This window comes from Lepus europaeus, chromosome Y (assembly GCF_033115175.1).
Source record: "Lepus europaeus isolate LE1 chromosome Y, mLepTim1.pri, whole genome shotgun sequence".
NCBI lineage: Eukaryota > Metazoa > Chordata > Mammalia > Lagomorpha > Leporidae > Lepus > Lepus europaeus.
The window spans coordinates 16,649,980-16,654,011 of NC_084851.1; the positions used below are offsets into that span (position 1 = coordinate 16,649,980).

The 4,032-nt window shown below is 38.3% G+C and overlaps 1 pseudogene; it reads left to right on the forward strand.

The window, feature by feature from the left end:
- The first annotated feature begins 219 nt into the window (after nucleotides 1-219).
- Nucleotides 220-713, forward strand: LOC133754220 (translationally-controlled tumor protein-like; annotated as a pseudogene).
- The last annotated feature ends 3,319 nt before the right edge of the window (nucleotides 714-4,032 follow it).

The following is a 4,032-nucleotide window of genomic DNA, read 5'->3' on the forward strand; positions in this document are numbered from 1 at the left end:
GGGCAATGTTCACCTTCTTTATCCTGCCTTTCATTTTATATATCAAAATATTCACTTCATTTTGGATCATGGTGAGGAAAACACCACAATTAAATGAACCTGGACTTTTTGGCCCTCTCCCCACTAACCCTGAGGGCTGTTCTGGCTGCAACACACTCACCCAGAGCTCCAGGCTCCTGGAAAAGCTAGCACCGCTGTCCTCTTCTTCCAGGTGGCATCATGCTTATCTACTGGGACCTCATCAGTGACTATGAGATGTTCTATAACATTTGCAAGATGTGCCTGGAGGTGGAGGGGAAAATGGCCAGTGGGCAGAGAGTTAACAATGATGATTCCTTGCTTTGCGTAAATGCCTCTTCTGAATCCCTGAGGGCAAAGGTACTGAAAGAACAGTAATCACTGGTGTTGATGTTGTCATGAACCATCACCTGCAGGAAACCAGATTCACAAAAGAATCCTTCAAGTAGCATATTAAAGATTACCTAGAATCAAAGTCAAGCTTGAAGAACAGAGACTAGAAAGGGTAAAACCTTATATGATAGAGGATGCACAACAAATCAAACACATCCTTGCTAATTTCAAAAACTACCAGTTCTATTTGGGTAAAAACATGAATCCACTTGGCATGGTTGCTCTGCTGGTACTACTGTGAGGATGGGATGACCCCATTTATGATTTTCTTTAAGAGTGGTCTAGAAATGGAAAAATGTTAACAAAATTGGCAACTACTTTGTATCTATCACTGCTCATCATAACTGGCTGCTGCTTGTTATCCACACAACACCAGGATTTACAGGAAATGGGACTGATGTTATCTCGAGACCTTCATTTATTTTGGCCGTGGTTTACTTGGAATGAAGGCACTGTTTTTAAGGGAAAAATTGTCTTGTAGGTTGTCTAAAAGTTATATGCATTTAAACTCAAATAATATAGATAAATAGACTAGGAACCAAAAGGCTAATGATGAAATCTTTGGGCTTAGATTAGGTATGTACATAAAACAGAAGCAGTATGACAAAAAGATGCCATCTATATAAACTCAAGGGCTACTTGATACACAAAGTATGTTTTAAAAAATATTTACTCAAAAGTCAAAAATACAGACACACACACACAGAGAGAGAGAGAGGTAGTGAGAGAGCCAGGCATCTCCCATTCACTGGTCACTCCCAGAGATGCCCAAGAAAACTGGCCAAAAATAGGATGAGGAACTCCATTCCAGTCTCTCATTTGTGTGCCAGGAACCCAGGTACTGGAGCCATTATCTGCTGCTGCCTAGTTGCACCAGAAGCAGGAGGCAAAGGGATCAGAAGCATGTATACAGGACATGAATCAACACATTGATAAAGGATGAAAATGTCCCAGCATCAGCTTAACTCTCTGCACCACAATGGTTTCCTCAAGAAACATAATTTTGATAAAGCCTCTTTTCTTATCTTTATGAAAATATAAATTATTAAAATATTGTTATATTATGAGTAGTAACTTTAGGAATATTTGACTAATGAATGTACAGTGATGTGTATAGTCCCTGTAGATTTAAGAATATAAGTATATATGATATAATTTACTATTTTATTATGTTAACAATGCTGTCTTCACTGTAAGTTTTACCATACTTATTACCAACTTGACCTATGACATTGACAATATTAAAATAATGCAGAATTTTTGATACCAATCATGGGGAGTAGATTAATTGTGTTCATTGATAAAATGAGTCAGTTTGCATATACAATTAGAAAAAAAATCCTTTCCACTATGATTAGTTTCACAAAAATAGTTTTTTAAAGATGGACAAATTCTAGAAGAATAAACAGGACAAGCATCCAATAGCATTGAATGAATGTAATGTGTCATCTATTTAGAAACTTAATTTAATGCAGATATAGCACAGAATTGATGAGGAATATGTAATCTCAAAGATTGAATTCCTAGTTCCACTGAGAAAAATCATAAGTAATAAAAGTGTCACCACAGAATTGGGAGACAAAAAATATAGCAGAACAAGGTAACAGCTGGGAACACACAAAAATAGTCCATGAAATTGCACTTTTTTAAAACTACCAGGATCAAGTAGACACCAGGAAAGGATAAAACTGTGTTTTTAAGAGTTGATAATATGCCCTCCCCCAGTACATTGCACTGATATGGAATTCATAGCCATAGCAACCCCACCATGACAAATTTATAAAACAATGGAAAACACTCTAAGTTCCCTGATCAGGCCCATGTTGGGCCCAGGGTACTTGAATATTACCCTCCCTAGGGCATGAATGCAGGTTTGTGGGTTTTTTTTTTTTTTTTTTTTTTTTTTTGACAGGCAGAGTCAAACAGTGAGAGAGAGAGACAGAAAGGTCTTCCTTTTTCTGGTGGTTCACCCCCAAAGTGGCCACTATGACTGATGGGCTGATGCATTACGGCTGGTGTGCTATGCTGATCTGAAGCCAGGAGCCAGGTACTTCCTCCTGGTCTCCCATGCAGATGCAAGGCCCAAGGGCCTGGACCATCCTCCACTGCACTCCCAGGCAACAGCAGAGACCTGGCCTGGAAGAGGAGCAACCAGGACAGAATCCGCCACCCTGACTGGATCTAGAATCCAGGGTACTGGCACCACAGGTGGAAGATTAGCCTATTGAGCCACAGCGCCTGCCGAGGAGGGACTTTTTATACATAAAAATTTTAAAAACAAATGCAACCCAAATCTTTTGAAGGACATCAGAAATGTTGATGGTAGGGAATATTTTTTTATCATAAACACTATTCTCTTCACGTGTTAGAAATTATTTTTCTCTGATTTCTTTAAAAAAATTTTAATTTTTTATCAGTGTTAAAATGTTTATTTAAAAAAAAACTAAATACTAAAGTAAACTTTTTTTAAGGATGCATTGGAACTTATGTTTTTTTAAATATTTTTCACCCAGACTAATAATTTTTAAAAATACTTAATCTACAATAGAAAATATTTCTAGATAACTTTCTTATAAGCAAGCAAAAGAATATGTTAGTAGCAATCACTGTAATGGATTTTTTTCATGGCCACCTGTTAAATTCATTATTGTTTAATATTAAGAATATTGCACGGTTCATAGGGCCATGAGGTGAAACCATCCTAAAATATTCTGAAATATCTTAAAATAGTTCAAAAATTAAGAGAACAAAATAAACATCACTAAATCATACTGAAAATCTAGTATAGTTCCAATTCAAGTACACCAAAAATCACAAATATACTTTTCCAAACCTATTAATTTATGGCCTTATACAATCCACAATGTTGATAATTTCAGGTCTAAAAACATCTGTTCTATTAATGGTGGAGTAACATGTAAGATTGATAACATGAGCAGAGACTTATCCTAATGTTGCACTGCAAAGATGCCTGCTTTCCTATAGAACTCACCTGCTCCTGGAGCTCATTCTGTACATGAAACAGATACGCATCCAGCTAAGTCCCTGATGTTAATCCATTATGAGATGAATCCCCAAGATGTGCTTATAGGGCAGGGATGGCATCAGCTCATCTCCCTCCAGGCCCATAACTGTCATTTCTCTTGTGGAAGCAGGACAGCCTTGGGCTTGGAATCATTAGAAGTAGGAACAAACTCAGGGAAAAGTGAACTTTCCAGGTATCTGGAGACAGCAGAGAGCAGCTGGGTTCCATTCCTCTCACCTATGGACTCCTTTCTCCAAGGCAGGCCTGCCTGGACAGGTTTTTATCTCAGTCCTTGTCAACAGATAAAAATAAAACATGTACAAGCCACATCTGATTTCTCAAGCTATCCCCATTGCTTCAGGAGACTCCTGGTGGCATCCCCACTTGTTCTCCTGTGGTGTCAAAATCTAGTGAAACAGTACTGCATCTGTAAATCAGGAAAATGTCCCCTCCTCCAATTCTACACAGGAGAAGTGGTTGTTTTCCCCAGTGGACATGGCCCTGAGTCAGGGAACCTGAATTAGAGGCAGAATGCAAGCTGAAGTAAGTCAAGTAGGGAGGCTGGCATGGCAAGTTAAAGTCCCGGTCTGCAGTGT